This window comes from Triturus cristatus, chromosome 1_1, assembly GCF_964204655.1.
Source record: "Triturus cristatus chromosome 1_1, aTriCri1.1, whole genome shotgun sequence".
In the NCBI taxonomy this organism is placed as follows: domain Eukaryota; kingdom Metazoa; phylum Chordata; class Amphibia; order Caudata; family Salamandridae; genus Triturus; species Triturus cristatus.
In genome coordinates this window covers 243,074,137-243,092,182 of record NC_140579.1, presented here as the reverse complement: position 1 = coordinate 243,092,182, position 18,046 = coordinate 243,074,137, and positions in this window count along the sequence as shown.

The following is an 18,046-nucleotide window of genomic DNA, read 5'->3' as shown; positions in this document are numbered from 1 at the left end:
GGGATAGGCCCCCTTCTGGTACGATGTTTCGCACCTGATTGTTGCTGCTTTCGCCTTGGGGAGGTTCGGCCTCGTCGGGGCGCTCCCCCGTGTTTTCCGGGCGGGAGGCCCCGGTATCCACCCAGGCTTTCAGTGCTTTCTGCAAATCTTCCTTGGTGTTGAGACCGGTGGTAGCGATTCTAAGTTCTTTGCAGAATTGCTTTAGTTCTTTGTGTGTGTATTCTTCTAGTTGTTCCACCTGGAACACCCTGTTGGCGTTTATTTCTGCGGGGATCACGGTGTTTCCTTCTGCCATCTTTGTTGGTAGTGCGTCCGTCGTTCACAGTACGATCTCTCGGTGATGGGCCCGAATCCCGTCGCTTGCCACCAATGTTAGACGGCGACCTCAGAGGAGCCCGGGAAGGGAGTCCTGACTACCCTGAGACCCACCCTCAAGTATCGTAGCCGGGCACTGGCGGGAGACTCCTCAGGAGGAGAAGTCTCGTAGCGAGGATCGTACTTCGGGCACCACATGACACAGAAACAACACACCGTGCGTTCTCAGGAACCAATCTTTATCAAATAGGTTAGCACTGCAAATATGTACAAGGAGAGCGCGGGCTCAATGAGTCTCGGAAGGGATAGGGGGTAGCGGGACAGTCTTTGGCACAAAAGTTCAAGGTAAGGATGTACCCGGCGCACAGCTCACAATCCTCGAGCTGGGGGGTAGGCTGGTTGTCGTGGGGTCCGGCGGGACCAGTGGAGTCTGTGGAAGCCGCGAGTCACTCAGCGGGCTCAGGTACAAGTTCGGAGGTCTTACGATCTTCAGGGAGCCGCGAGTCACTCAGCAGGGCTCAGGTACAAGTTCGGAGGTCTTACGATCTTCGGGGAGCCGCGAGTCACTCAGCAGGGCTCAGGTACAAGTTCGGAGGTCTTACAATCTTCAGGGAGCCGCGAGTCACTCAGCAGGGCTCAGGTACAAGTTCGGAGGTCTTACGATCTTCGGGGAGCCGCGAGTCACTCAGCAGGGCTCAGGTAGTTCTAAGTTCCAGGAGCCGCGACCGCGTCAGCAGGCTCTCGTTGTTCCAGCGTCGAATCTCTCGGACAGTCCCAGAGCACCCCTGGTTATAGGTCGACCCCTCTTTGATGTCCGGAGTCTGTGCAGGCAGGGGTCTTGTCACCTGGGGGTCGCTTCTCGGGGGTTTCCTGCCATTGTCTTTTGATCCTTTCAGGGCCGGGTCGGGAGGAGTCCCAGACACCCAGCAGGCGTGGAGCCAGCCTTCAGGGAGGCCGGAGGGCCGATCGAAACCCATCGTCCCAGGGGAGTTCAGAGGTGCGATAGAAACTGCTCCTCCCTCTCTCACCCCTGGAAGCGTGATGTCCTCCAGCCGGAGTGGCGCCTCTAGGCCCGGGTTGCGCTGGGGCCGGGCGGCCATCTTGGTGCATGAAGTGGGCACGCGGGCCCGGGGTGGCCGAAAGGAGAGAGGCCATGGACGAGGGTGTCCGGGTTGAGTGCGTGTGTTCTGGTGGAAAGGCTTGGTGAGGCCGGGGGATTGGGGCCGCCGGCACCAGGTTAGGTGGTGTGGGGACCAGTAGAGCCATGTTACGAGGCCGGGTCCAACAATATCACTACCAGCAGTGGACAGACATATGGGGGTGGGTGTATGTCACTACCAGCAGTGGACAGACATTTGAGGGGTGGGTGCAGAAGACTCCCAGCAGTGGACAGACATATTGGGGTGGGTGCATTTCACTACCAGCAGTGTCCAGACATATGAGGGGTGGGTGCATGTCACTACCAGCAGTGGACAGACATATGAGGGGTGGGTGCATATGACTCCCAGCAGTAGACAGAAATATGGGGGTGGGTGCATATCACTACCAGCAGTGGACAGACATATGGGGGTGGGTGCACATCACTACCAGCATTGGACAGACATATGAGGGGTGGGTGCATATGACTCCCAGCAGTGTCCAGACATATGAGGAGTGGGTGCATATCACTACCAGCAGTGGACAGACATATGGGTTGGGTGCATATCACTACCAGCAGTGGACAGACATATGAGGGTTGGGTGCATATCACTACCAGCAGTGGACAGACATATGGGGGTGGGTGCATATCACTACCAGCAGTGTCCAGACATATGAAGGGTGGGTGCATATGACTCCCAGCAGTGGACAGAGATATGGGGGTGGGTGCATATCACTATCAGCAGTGGACAGACATATGGGGGTGGGTGCATATGACTCCCAGCAGTGTCCAGACATATGAGGGGTGGGTGCATATCACTACCAGCAGTGGACAGACATATGGGGGTTGGTGCATATCACTACAAGCAGTGTCCAGACATATGAGGGATGGGTGCATATCACTCCTAGCAATGGACAGGCATATGGGGGTGGGTGCATATCACTACCAGCAGTGGACAGACATATGGGGGTGGGTGCATATCACTACCAGCAGTGGACAGACATATGGGGGTGGGTGCATATCACTACCAGCAGCGGAGAGACATATGGGGGTGGGTGCATATCACTACCAGCAGTGTCCAGACATATGAGGGGTGGGTGCATATCACTGCCAGCAGTGGACAGACATGTGAGGGGTGGGTGCATATGACTCCGAGCAGTGGACAGAGATATGGGGGTGGGTGCATTTCACTACCTGCAGTGGACAGACATATGGGGGTGGGTGCATATCACTACCAGCAGTGTCCAGACATATGGGGGTGGGTGCATATCACTACCAGCAGTGTCCAGACATATGAGGGGTGGGTGCATATCACTACTAGCAGTGGACAGACATATGGGGGTGGGTGCATATCACTACCAGCAGTGTCCAGACATATGAGGGGTTGGTGCATATGACTCCCATTAGTGTCCAGACATATGGGGGTGGGTACATAGCACTACCAGCAGTGGACAGACATATGGGGTGGGTGCATATGACTCCCAGCAGTGGACAGAGATATGGGGGTGGGTACCCATCACTACCAGCAGTGGACAGACATATGGGGGTGGGTGCATATGACCCCCAGCAGTGGACAGAGATATGAGGGGTGGGTGCATATCACTACCAGCAGTGGACAGACATATGGGGGTGGGTGCATATCACTACCAGCAGTGTCCAGCCATATGGGGGTAGGTGCATATCACTACCAGCAGTGTCCAGACATATGAGGGGTGCGTGCATATCACTACCAGCAGTGGACAGACATATGGGGGTGGGTGCATATGACTCCCAGCAGTGTCCAGACATATGAGGGGTGGGTGCATATGACTCCCATTAGTGTCCAGACATATGGGGGTGGGTACCTATCACTACCAGCAGTGGACAGACATATGGGGGTGGGTGCATATGACTACCAGCAGTGGACAGACGTATGGGGTGGGTGCATATTACTACCAGCAGTGTCCAGACATATGAGGGGTGGGTGCAGAGGACTCCCAGCAGTGGACAGACATATGGGTGTGGGTGCATATCACTACCAGCAGTGTCCAGACATATGAGGGGTGGGTGCATATCACTACCAGCAGTGGACAGACATATGAGGGGTGGGTGCATATGAATCCCAGCAGTGGACAGAGATATGGGGGTGGGTGCATATCACTATCAGCAGTGGACAGACATATGGGGGTGGGTGCATATCACTACCAGCAGTGGACAGACATATGAGGGGTGGGTGCATATGACTCCCAGCAGTGTCCAGACATATGAGGGGCGGGTGCATATCACTACTAGCAGTGTCCAGACATATGAGGGGTGGGTGCAAATCACTACCAGCAGCGGACAGACATATGGGGGTGGGTGCATATAACTACCAGCAGTGTCCAGATATATGATGGGTGGGTACATATGACTCCCAGCAGTGTCCAGACATATGAGGGGTGGGTGCATATCACTTCCAGCAGTGTCCAGACATATGAGGGGTGGGTGCATATCACTACCAGCAGTGGACAGACATATGAAGGGGTGGGTGCATATCACTACCAGCAGTGGACAGAGATATGGGGGTGGGTGCAGAGAACTCCCAGCAGTGGACAGAGATACGGGGGGGTGCATATCACTACCAGCAGTGTCCAGACATATGAGGGGTGGATGCAGAGGACCCCCAGCAGTGGACAGACATATGGGGGTGGGTGCATATCACTACCAGCAGTATCCAGACATATGAGGGGTGGGTGCCTATCACTACCAGCAGTGGACAGACATATGAGGGGTGGGTGCATATGACTCCCAGCAGTGGACAGAGATATGGGGGTGGGTGCATATCACTACCAGCAGTGGACAGACGTATGAGGGGTGGGTGCATATGATTCCCAGCGGTGTCCAGACATCTGAGGGGTGGGTGCATATCACTACCAGCAGTGGACAGACATATGGGGGTGGGTGCATATCACTACCAGCAGCGGACAGACATATGGGGGTGGGTGCATATCACTACCAGCAGTGTCCAGACATATGAGGGGTGGGTGCATATCACTACCAGCAGTGGACAGACACATGGGGGTGGGTGCATATCACTACCAGCAGTGGACAGACATATGAGGGGTGGGTGCATATGACTCCCAGCAGTGTCCAGACATATGAGGGGTGGGTGCATATCACTACCAGCAGTGGACAGACATATGGGGGTGGGTGCATATCACTACCAGCAGTGTCCAGACATATGAGGGGTGGGTGCATGTCACTACCAGCAGTGGACAGACATATGAGGGGTGGGTGCAGAGGACTCCCAGCAGTGGACAAACATATGGGGGTGGGTGCATATCACTACCAGCAGTGTACAGACATATGAGGGGTGGGTGCATATCACTACCAGCAGTGGACAGACATATGGGGGTGGGTGCATATCACTACCAGCAGTGTCCAGACATATGAGGGGTGGGTGCATATGACTCCCATTAGTGTCCAGACATATGGGGGTGGGTACATATCACTACCAGCAGTGGCCAGACATATGGGGGTGGGTGCATATGACTCCCAGCAGTGGACAGAGATATGAGGGGTGGGTGCATATCACTATCAGCAGTGGACAGACATATGGGGGTGGGTGCATATCACTACCAGCAGTGGACAGACAGATGGGGGTGGGTGCATATCACTACCAGCAGTGTCCAGACATATTAGGGGTGGGTGCATAAGACTCCCAGCAGTGTCCAGACATATGAGGGGTGGGTGCATATCACTACCAGCAGTGTCCAGACATATGAGGGGTGGGTGCATATCACTCCCAGCAGTGGACAGGCATATGGGGTGGGTGCATATGACTACCAGCTGTGGACAGACATATGGGGGTGGGTGCATATCACTACCAGCAGTGGACAGACAGATGGGGGTGGGTGCATATCACTACCAGCAGCGGACAGACATATGGGGGTGGGTGCATATCACTACCAGCAGTGTCCAGACATATGAGGGGTGGGTGCATATCACTACCAGCAGTGGACAGACACATGGGGGTGGGTGCATATCACTACCTGCAGTGGACAGACATATGAGGGGTGGGTGCATATGACTCCCAGCAATGTCCAGGCATATGAGGGGTGGGTGCATATCACTACCAGCAGTGGACAGACATATGGGGGTGGGTGCATATCACTACCAGCAGTGTCCAGACATATGGGGGTGGGTGCATATCACTACCAGCAGTGTCCAGGTATATGAGGGTTGGGTGCATATCACTACCAGCAGTGGACAGACATATGGGGGTGGGTGCATATCACTACCAGCAGTGTCCAGACATATGGGGGTAGGTGCATATCACTACCAGCAGTGTCCAGACATATGAGGGGTGCGTGCATATCACTACCAGCAGTGGACAGACATATGGGGGTGGGTGCATATCACTACCAGCAGTGTCCAGACATATGAGGGGTGGGTGCATATGACTCCCATTAGTGTCCAGACATATAGGGGTGGGTGCATATCACTACCAGCAGTGGACAGATATATTGGGGTGGGTGCATATGACTCCCAGCAGTGGACAGAGATATGAGGGGTGGGTGCATATCACTACCAGCAGTGGACAGACATATGGGGGTCGGTGCATATCACTACCAGCAGTGTCCAGCCATATGGGGGTAGGTGCATATCACTACCAGTAGTGTCCAGACATATGAGGGGTGCGTGCATATCACTACCAGCAATGGACAGACATATGGGGGTGGGTGCATATCACTACCAGCAGTGTCCAGACATATGAGGGGTGGGTGCATATGACTCCCATTAGTGTCCAGACATATGGGGGTGGGTACCTATCACTACCAGCAGTGGACAGACATATGGGGGTGGGTGCATATGACTCCCAGCAGTGGACAGAGATATGAGGGGTGGGTGCATATCACTACCAGCAGTGGACAGGCATATGGGGGTGGGTGCATATCACTACCAGCAGTGGACAGACATATGGGGGTGGGTGCATATCACTACCATCAGTGTCCAGACATATGGGGGTAGGTGCATATCACTACCAGCAGTGTCCAGACATATGAGGGTTGGGTGTATATCACTACCAGCAGTGGACAGACATATGGTGGTGGGTGCATTTCACTACCAGCAGTGTCCAGACATACGAGGGGTGGGTGCAGAGGACTCTCAGCAGTGGACAGACATATGGGGGTGGGTGCATATCACTACCAGCAGTGTCCAGACATATGAGGGGTGGGTGCATATCACTACCAGCAGTGGATAGACATATGAGGGGTGGGTGCATAGGACTCCCAGCAGTGAACAGAGATATGGGGGTGGGTGCATATCACTACCAGCAGTGGACAGACATATGGGGGTGGGTGCATATCACTACCAGCAGTGTCCAGACATATGAGGGGTGGGTGCATGTCACTACCAGCAGTGGACAGACATATGAGGGGTGGGTGCAGAAGACTCCCAGCAGTGGACAGACATATGGGGGTGGGTGCATTTCACTACCAGCAGTGTCCAGACATATGAGGGGTGGGTGCATGTCACTACCAGCAGTGGACAGACATATGAGGGGTGGGTGCATATGACTCCCAGCAGTGGACAGAGATATGGGGGTGGGTGCATATCACTACCAGCAGTGGACAGACGTATGAGGGGTGGGTGCATATGATTCCCAGCGGTGTCCAGACATATGAGGGGTGGGTGCATATCCCTACCAGCAGTGGACAGACATATGGGGGTGGGTGCATATCACTACCAGCAGCGGAGAGACATATGGGGGTGGGTGCATATCACTACCAGCAGTGTCCAGACATATGAGGGGTGGGTGCATATCACTACCAGAAGTGGACAGACACATGGGGGTGGGTGCATATCACTACCAGCAGTGGACAGACATATGAGGGGTGGGTGCATATGACTCCCAGCAGTGTCCAGACATATGAGGGGTGGGTGCATATCACTACCAGCAGTGGACAGACATATGGGGGTGGGTGCATATCACTACCAGCAGTGTCCAGACATATGAGGGGTGGGTGCATGTCACTACTAGCAGTGGACAGACATATGGGGGTGGGTGCATATCACTACCAGCAGTGTCCAGACATATGAGGGGTTGGTGCATATGACTCCCATTAGTGTCCAGACATGTGGGGGTGGGTACATATCACTACCAGCAGTGGACAGACATATGGGGGTGGGTGCATATGACTCCCAGCAGTGGACAGAGATATGGGGGTGGGTGCATATCACTATCAGCAGTGGACAGACATATGGGGGTGGGTGCATATCACTACCAGCAGTGGACAGACATATGAGGGGTGGGTGCATATGACTCCCAGCAGTGTCCAGACATATGAGGGGTGGGTGCATGTCACTACCAGCAGTGGACAGACATATGAGGGGTGGGTGCATATGACTCCCAGCAGTGGACAGAAATATGGGGGTTGGTGCATATCACTACCAGCAGTGGACAGACATATGGGGGTGGGTGCACATCACTACCAGCAGTGTCCAGACATATGAGGGGTGGGTGCATATCACTACCAGCAGTGGACAGACATATGGGTTGGGTGCATATCACTACCAGCAGTGGACAGACATATGAGGGTTGGGTGCATATCACTAACAGCAGTGGACAGACATATGGGGGTGGGTGCATATCACTACCAGCAGTGTCCATACATATGAGGGGTGGGTGCAGAGGACTCCCAGCAGTGGACAGACATATGGGTGTGGGTGCATATCACTACCAGCAGTGTCCAGACATATGAGGGGTGGGTGCATATCACTACCAGCAGTGGACTGACTTATGAGGGGTGGGTGCATATGACTCCCAGCAGTGGACAGAGATATGGGGGTGGGTGCATATCACTATCAGCAGTGGACAGACATATGGGGGTGGGTGCATATCACTACCAGCAGTGGACAGACATATGAGGGGTGGGTGCATATGACTCCCAGCAGTGTCCAGACATATGAGGGGTGGGTGCATATCACTACCAGCAGTGGACAGACATATGGGGGTGGGTGCATATCACTACCAGCAGTGTCCAGACATATGGGGTGGGTGCATATCACTACCAGTAGTGTCCAGACATATGAGGGTTGGTGCATATCACTACCAGCAGTGGACAGACATATAGGGGCGGGTGCATATCACTACAAGCAGTGTCCAGACAAATGAGGGGTGGGTGCATATCACTACCAGCAGCGGACAGACATATGGGGGTGGGTGCATATAACTACCAGCAGTGTCCAGATATATGATGGGTGGGTACATATGGCTCCCAGCAGTGTCCAGACATATGAGGGGTGGGTGCATATCACTTCCAGCAGTGTCCAGACATATGAGGGGTGGGTGCATATCACTACCAGCAGTGGACAGACATATGAAGGGGTGGGTGCATATCACTACCAGCAGTGGACAGAGATATGGGGGTGGGTGCAGAGAACTCCCAGCAGTGGACAAAGATATGGGGGGGTGCATATCACTACCAGCAGTGTCCAGACATATGAGGGGTGGATGCAGAGGACCCCCAGCAGTGGACAGACATATGGGGGTGGGTGCATATCACTACCAGCAGTGGACAGACGTATGAGGGGTGGGTGCATATGACTCCCAGCGGTGTCCAGACATCTGAGGGGTGGGTGCATATCACTACCAGCAGTGGACAGACATATGGGGGTGGGTGCATATCATTACCAACAGTGTCCAGACATATGGGGGTGGGTGCATATCACTACCAGCAGTATCCAGACATATGAGGGGTGGGTGCATATCACTACCAGCAGTGGGCAGACAGATGGGGGTGGGTGCATATCACTACCAGCAGTGTCCAGACATATGAGGGGTGGGTGTATAAGACTCCCAGCAGTGTCCAGACATATGAGGGGTGGGTGCATATCACTACCAGCAGTGTCCAGACATATGAGGGATGGGTGCATATCACTCCCAGCAGTGGACAGGCATATGGGGGTGGGTGCATATCACTACCAGCAGTGGACAGACATATGGGGGTGGGTGCATATTACTACCAGCTGTGGACAGACATATGGGGGTGGGTGCATATCACTACCAGCAGCGGAGAGACATATGGGGGTGGGTGCATATCACTACCAGCAGTGTCCAGACATATGAGGGGTGGGTGCATATCACTGCCAGCAGTGGACAGACATGTGAGGGGTGGGTGCATATGACTCCGAGCAGTGGACAGAGATATGGGGGTGGGTGCATTTCACTACCTGCAGTGGACAGACATATGGGGGTGGGTGCATATCACTACCAGCAGTGTCCAGACATATGGGGGTGGGTGCATATCACTACCAGCAGTGTCCAGACATATGAGGGGTGGGTGCATATCACTACTAGCAGTGGACAGACATATGGGGGTGGGTGCATATCACTACCAGCAGTGTCCAGACATATGAGGGGTTGGTGCATATGACTCCCATTAGTGTCCAGACATATGGGGGTGGGTACATATCACTACCAGCAGTGGACAGACATATGGGGGTGGGTGCATATGACTCCCAGCAGTGGACAGAGAAATGAGGGGTGGGTGCATATCACTACCAGCAGTGGACAGACATATAGGGGTGGGTGCATATCACTACCAGCAGTGTCCAGACATATGAGGGGTGGGTGCATATCACTACCAGCAGTGGACAGACAGATGGGGGTGGGTGCATATCACTACCAGCAGTGTCCAGACATATGAGGGGTGGGTGCATAAGACTCCCAGCAGTGTCCAGACATATGAGGGGTGGGTGCATATAACTACCAGCAGTGTCCAGACATATGAGGGGTGGGTGGATATCACTCCCAGCAGTGGACAGGCATATGGGGGTGGGTGCATATCACTACCAGCAGCGGACAGACATATGGGGGTGGGTGCATATCACTACCAGCAGTGGACAGACATATGGGGGTGGGTGCATATCACTACCAGCAGCGGACAAACATATGGGGGTGGGTGCATATCACTACCAGGAGTGTCCAGACATATGAGGGGTGGGTGCATATCACTACCAGCAGTGGACAGATATGTGAGGGGTCGGTGCATATGACTCTGAGCAGTGGACAGAGATATGGGGGTGGGTGCATATCACTACCAGCAGTGGACAGACATATGTGGGTGGGTGCATATCACTACAAGCAGTGTCCAGACATATGGGGGTGGGTGCATATCACTACCCGCAGTGTCCAGACATATGAGGGTTGGGTGCATATCACTCCCAGCAGCGTCCAGACATATGGGGGTGGGTGCATATCACTACCCGCAGTGTCCAGACATATGAGGGTTGGGTGCATATCACTACCAGCAGTGGACAGACATATGGGGGTGGGTGCATATCACTACCAGCAGTGGACAGACATATGGGGGTGGGTGCCTATCACTACCAGCAGTGTCCAGACATATGGGGGTAGGTGCATATCACTACCCGCAGTGTCCAGACATATGAGTGTTGGGTGCATATCACAACCAGCAGTGGACAGACATATGGGGGTGGGTGCATATCACTACCAGCAGTGTCCAGACATATGAGGGGTGGGTGCAGAGGACTCCCAGCAGTGGACAAACATATGGGGGTGGGTGCATATCACTACCAGCAGTGTCCAGACATATGAAGGGTGGGTGCATATCACTACCAGCAGTGGACAGACATATGAGGGGTGGGTGCATATGACTCCCAGCAGTGGACAGAGATATGGGGGTGGGTGCATATCACTACCAGCAGTGGACAGACATATGGGGGTGGGTGCACATCACTACCAGCAGTGGACAGACATATGAGGGGTGGGTGCATATGACTCCCAGCAGTGTCCAGACATATGAGGGGTGGGTGCATATCACTACCAGCAGTGGACAGACATATGGGGGTGGGTGCATATCACTACCAGCAGTGGACAGACATATGGGGGTGGGTGCATATCACTAACAGCAGTGGACAGACATATGGAGGTGGGTGCATATCACTACCAGCAGCGGAGAGACATATGGGGGTGGGTGCATATCACTACCAGCAGTGTCCAGACATATGAGGGGTGGGTGCATATCACTGCCAGCAGTGGACAGACATGTGAGGGGTGGGTGCATATGACTCCGAGCAGTGGACAGAGATATGGGGGTGGGTGCATTTCACTACCTGCAGTGGACAGACATATGGGGGTGGGTGCATATCACTACCAGCAGTGTCCAGACATATGGGGGTGGGTGCATATCACTACCAGCAGTGTCCAGACATATGAGGGGTGGGTGCATATCACTGCTAGCAGTGGACAGACATATGGGGATGGGTGCATATCACTACCAGCAGTGTCCAGACATATGAGGGGTTGGTGCATATGACTCCCAGCAGTGTCCAGACATGTGGGGGTGGGTACATATCACTACCAGCAGTGGACAGACATATGGGGGTGGGTGCATATGACTCCCAGCAGTGGACAGAGATATGGGGGTGGGTGCATATCACTATCAGCAGTGGACAGACATATGGGGGTGGGTGCATATCACTACCAGCAGTGGACAGACATATGAGGGGTGGGTGCATATGACTCCCAGCAGTGTCCAGACATATGAGGGGTGGGTGCATGTCACTACCAGCAGTGGACAGACATATGAGGGGTGGGTGCATATGACTCCCAGCAGTGGACAGAAATATGGGGGTTGGTGCATATCACTACCAGCAGTGGACAGACATATGGGGGTGGGTGCACATCACTACCAGCAGAGGACAGACATATGAGGGGTGGGTGCATATGACTCCCAGCAGTGTCCAGACATATGAGGGGTGGGTGCATATCACTACCAGCAGTGGACAGACATATGGGTTGGGTGCATATCACTACCAGCAGTGGACAGACATATGAGGGTTGGGTGCATATCACTAACAGCAGTGGACAGACATATGGGGGTGGGTGCATATCACTACCAGCAGTGTCCATACATATGAGGGGTGGGTGCAGAGGACTCCCAGCAGTGGACAGACATATGGGTGTGGGTGCATATCACTACCAGCAGTGTCCAGACATATGAGGGGTGGGTGCATATCACTACCAGCAGTGGACTGACATATGAGGGGTGGGTGCATATGACTCCCAGCAGTGGACAGAGATATGGGGGTGGGTGCATATCACTATCAGCAGTGGACAGACATATGGGGGTGGGTGCATATCACTACCAGCAGTGGACAGACATATGAGGGGTGGGTGCATATGACTCCCAGCAGTGTCCAGACATATGAGGGGTGGGTGCATATCACTACCAGCAGTGGACAGACATATGGGGGTGGGTGCATATCACTACCAGCAGTGTCCAGACATATGGGGTGGGTGCATATCACTACCAGTAGTGTCCAGACATATGAGGGTTGGTGCATATCACTACCAGCAGTGGACAGACATATGGGGGCGGGTGCATATCACTACAAGCAGTGTCCAGACATATGAGGGGTGGGTGCATATCACTACCAGCAGCGGACAGACATATGGGGGTGGGTGCATATAACTACCAGCAGTGTCCAGATATATGATGGGTGGGTACATATGGCTCCCAGCAGTGTCCAGACATATGAGGGGTGGGTGCATATCACTTCCAGCAGTGTCCAGACATATGAGGGGTGGGTGCATATCACTACCAGCAGTGGACAGACATATGAAGGGGTGGGTGCATATCACTACCAGCAGTGGACAGAGATATGGGGGTGGGTGCAGAGAACTCCCAGCAGTGGACAGAGATATGGGGGGGGTGCATATCACTACCAGCAGTGTCCAGACATATGAGGGGTGGATGCAGAGGACCCCCAGCAGTGGACAGACATATGGGGGTGGGTGCATATCACTACCAGCAGTGGACAGACGTATGAGGGGTGGGTGCATATGACTCCCAGCGGTGTCCAGACATCTGAGGGGTGGGTGCATATCACTACCAGCAGTGGACAGACATATGGGGGTGGGTGCATATCATTACCAACAGTGTCCAGACATATGGGGGTGGGGGCATATCACTACCAGCAGTATCCAGACATATGAGGGGTGGGTGCATATCACTACCAGCAGTGGGCAGACAGATGGGGGTGGGTGCATATCACTACCAGCAGTGTCCAGACATATGAGGGGTGGGTGTATAAGACTCCCAGCAGTGTCCAGACATATGAGGGGTGGGTGCATATCACTACCAGCAGTGTCCAGACATATGAGGGATGGGTGCATATCACTCCCAGCAGTGGACAGGCATATGGGGGTGGGTGCATATCACTACCAGCAGTGGACAGACATATGGGGGTGGGTGCATATTACTACCAGCAGTGGACAGACATATGGGGGTGGGTGCATATCACTACCAGCAGCGGAGAGACATATGGGGGTGGGTGCATATCACTACCAGCAGTGTCCAGACATATGAGGGGTGGGTGCATATCACTGCCAGCAGTGGACAGACATGTGAGGGGTGGGTGCATATGACTCCGAGCAGTGGACAGAGATATGGGGGTGGGTGCATTTCACTACCTGCAGTGGACAGACATATGGGGGTGGGTGCATATCACTACCAGCAGTGTCCAGACATATGGGGGTGGGTGCATATCACTACCAGCAGTGTCCAGACATATGAGGGGTGGGTGCATATCACTACTAGCAGTGGACAGACATATGGGGGTGGGTGCATATCACTACCAGCAGTGTCCAGACATATGAGGGGTTGGTGCATATGACTCCCATTAGTGTCCAGACATATGGGGGTGGGTACATATCACTACCAGCAGTGGACAGACATATGGGGATGGGTGCATATGACTCCCAGCAGTGGACAGAGAAATGAGGGGTGGGTGCATATCACTACCAGCAGTGGACAGACATATAGGGGTGGGTGCATATCACTACCAGCAGTGTCCAGACATATGAGGGGTGGGTGCATATCACTACCAGCAGTGTCCAGACATATGAGGGGTGGGTGCATAAGACTCCCAGCAGTGTCCAGACATATGAGGGGTGGGTGCATATCACTACCAGCAGTGTCCAGACATATGAGGGGTGGGTGGATATCACTCCCAGCAGTGGACAGGCATATGGGGGTGGGTGCATATCACTACCAGCAGCGGACAGACATATGGGGGTGGGTGCATATCACTACCAGCAGTGGACAGACATATGGGGGTGGGTGCATATCACTACCAGCAGCGGACAAACATATGGGGGTGGGTGCATATCACTACCAGGAGTGTCCAGACATATGAGGGGTGGGTGCATATCACTACCAGCAGTGGACAGATATGTGAGGGGTCGGTGCATATGACTCTGAGCAGTGGACAGAGATATGGGGGTGGGTGCATATCACTACCAGCAGTGGACAGACATATGTGGGTGGGTGCATATCACTACAAGCAGTGTCCAGACATATGGGGGTGGGTGCATATCACTACCCGCAGTGTCCAGACATATGAGGGTTGGGTGCATATCACTCCCAGCAGCGTCCAGACATATGAGGGTTGGGTGCATATCACTACCAGCAGTGGACAGACATATGGGGGTGGGTGCATATCACTACCAGCAGTGGACAGACATATGGGGGTGGGTGCCTATCACTACCAGCAGTGTCCAGACATATGGGGGTAGGTGCATATCACTACCCGCAGTGTCCAGACATATGAGTGTTGGGTGCATATCACAACCAGCAGTGGACAGACATATGGGGGTGGGTGCATATCACTACCAGCAGTGTCCAGACATATGAGGGGTGGGTGCAGAGGACTCCCAGCAGTGGACAAACATATGGGGGTGGGTGCATATCACTACCAGCAGTGTCCAGACATATGAAGGGTGGGTGCATATCACTACCAGCAGTGGACAGACATATGAGGGGTGGGTGCATATGACTCCCAGCAGTGGACAGAGATATGGGGGTGGGTGCATATCACTACCAGCAGTGGACAGACATATGGGGGTGGGTGCACATCACTACCAGCAGTGGACAGACATATGAGGGGTGGGTGCATATGACTCCCAGCAGTGTCCAGACATATGACGGGTGGGTGCATATCACTACCAGCAGTGGACAGACATATGGGGGTGGGTGCATATCACTACCAGCAGTGTCCAGACATATGGGGGTGGGTGCATATCACTACCAGCAGTGTCCAGACATATGAGGGGTGGGTGCATATCACTACCAGCAGTGGACAGACATATGAGGGGTGGGTGCATAGGACTCCCAGCAGTGGACAGAGATATGGGGGTGGGTCATATCACTACCAGCAGTGGACAGACATATGGGGGTGGGTGCATATCACTACCAGCAGTGTCCAGACAAATGAGGGGTGGGTGCATGTCACTACCAGCAGTGGACAGACATATGAGGAGTGGGTGCAGAGGACTCCCAGCAGTGGACAGACATATGGGGGTGGGTGCATATCACTACCAGCAGTGTACAGACATATGAGGGGTGGGTGCATATCACTACCAGCAGTGGACAGACATATGGGGGTGGGTGCATATCACTACCAGCAGTGTCCAGACATATGAGGGGTGGGTGCATATGACTCCCATTAGTGTCCAGACATATGGGGGTGGGTACATATCACTACCAGCAGCGGAGAGACATATGGGGGGTGGGTGCATATCACTACCAGCAGTGTCCAGACATATGAGGGGTGGGTGCATATCACTGCCAGCAGTGGACAGACATGTGAGGGGTGGGTGCATATGACTCCGAGCAGTGGACAGAGATATGGGGGTGGGTGCATTTCACTAACTGCAGTGGACAGACATATGGGGGTGGGTGCATATCACTACCAGCAGTGTCCAGACATATGGGGGTGGGTGCATATCACTACCAACAGTGTCCAGACATATGAGGGGTGGGTGCATATCACTACTAGCAGTGAACAGACATATGGGGGTGGGTGCATATCACTACCAGCAGTGTCCAGACATATGAGGGGTTGGTTCATATGACTCCCATTAGTGTCCAGACATATGGGGGTGGGTACATATCACTACCAGCAGTGGACAGACATATGGGGGTGGGTGCATATGACTCCCAGCAGTGGACAGAGAAATGAGGGGTGGGTGCATATCACTACCAGCAGTGGACAGACATATAGGGGTGGGTGCATATCACTACCAGCAGTGTCCAGACATATGAGGGGTGGGTGCATATCACTGCCAGCAGTGGACAGACAGATGGGGGTGGGTGCATATCACTACCAGCAGTGTCCAGACATATGAGGGGTGGGTGCATAAGACTCCCAGCAGTGTCCAGACATATGAGGGGTGGGTGCATATCACTACCAGCAGTGTCCAGACATATGAGGGGTGGGTGGATATCACTCCCAGCAGTGGACAGGCATATGGGGGTGGGTGCATATCACTACCAGCAGCAGACAGACATATGGGGGTGGGTGCATATCACTACCAGCAGTGGACAGACATATGGGGGTGGGTGCATATCACTACCAGCAGCGGACAGACATATGGGGGTGGGTGCATATCACTACCAGGAGTGTCCAGACATATGAGGGGTGGGTGCATATCACTACCAGCAGTGGACAGACATGTGAGGGGTGGGTGCATATGACTCTGAGCAGTGGACAGAGATATGGGGGTGGGTGCATATCACTACCAGCAGTGGACAGACATATGTGGGTGGGTGCATATCACTACAAGCAGTGTCCAGACATATGGGGGTGGGTGCATATCACTACCCGCAGTGTCCAGACATATGAGGGTTGGGTGCATATCACTCCCAGCAGCGTCCAGACATATGGGGGTGGGTGCATATCACTACCCGCAGTGTCCAGACATATGAGGGTTGGGTGCATATCACTACCAGCAGTGGACAGACATATGGGGGTGGGTGCATATCACTACCAGCAGTGGACAGACATATGGGGGTGGGTGCCTATCACTACCAGCAGTGTCCAGACATATGGGGGTAGGTGCATATCACTACCCGCAGTGTCCAGACATATGAGTGTTGGGTGCATATCACAACCAGCAGTGGACAGACATATGGGGTGGGTGCATCTCACTACCAGCAGTGTCCAGACATATGAGGGGTGGGTGCAGAGGACTCCCAGCAGTGGACAGACATATGGGGGTGGGTGCATATCACTACCAGCAGTGTCCAGACATATGAAGGGTGGGTGCATATCACTACCAGCAGTGGACAGACATATGAGGGGTAGGTGCATATGACTCCCAGCAGTGGACAGAGATATGGGGGTGGGTGCATATCACTACCAGCAGTGGACAGACATATGGGGGTGGGTGCACATCACTACCAGCAGTGGACAGACATATGAGGGTAGGTGCATATGACTCCCAGCAGTGTCCAGACATATGAGGGGTGGGTGCATATCACTACCAGCAGTGGACAGACATATGGGGGTGGGCGCATCTCACTACCAGCAGTGTCCAGACATATGGGGGTGGGTGCATATCACTACCAGCAGTGTCCAGACATATGAGGGGTGGGTGCATATCACTACCAGCAGTGGACAGACATATGAGGGGTGGGTGCATAGGACTCCCAGCAGTGGACAGAGATATGGGGGTGGGTGCATATCACTACCAGCAGTGGACAGACATATGGGGGTGGGTGCATATCACTACCAGCAGTGTCCAGACATATGAGGGGTGGG